We start from the raw sequence: 221 nt of genomic DNA, 5'->3' as shown, positions 1-221 counted from the left end.
GGGCGGCGGCGGGCGGTGATGAGCAGGGTCCCGGCCTCGGTGAGGGCACAGCTCACCGACAGCGGGTCCGTGTCCTCGGGCAGCTGGCACTGGTGGGTGAAGGTGTCGCAGACCGTGCCGCTGCCTCTTCACTGTGCACCCCCCCCCCTCCCCTTCTGTGTAAATACAGAGATTTTTATATTAATTTAATAAAAGGACTTTATAAGCAGATCCAGTGTGCT

This window comes from Calidris pugnax, unplaced genomic scaffold (genome assembly GCF_001431845.1).
Source record: "Calidris pugnax isolate Ruff unplaced genomic scaffold, ASM143184v1 scaffold94, whole genome shotgun sequence".
Classification (NCBI taxonomy): Eukaryota; Metazoa; Chordata; class Aves; order Charadriiformes; family Scolopacidae; genus Calidris; species Calidris pugnax.
The sequence above is the reverse complement of the archived record's forward strand: the minus strand, read 5'-3'. Positions refer to the sequence as shown.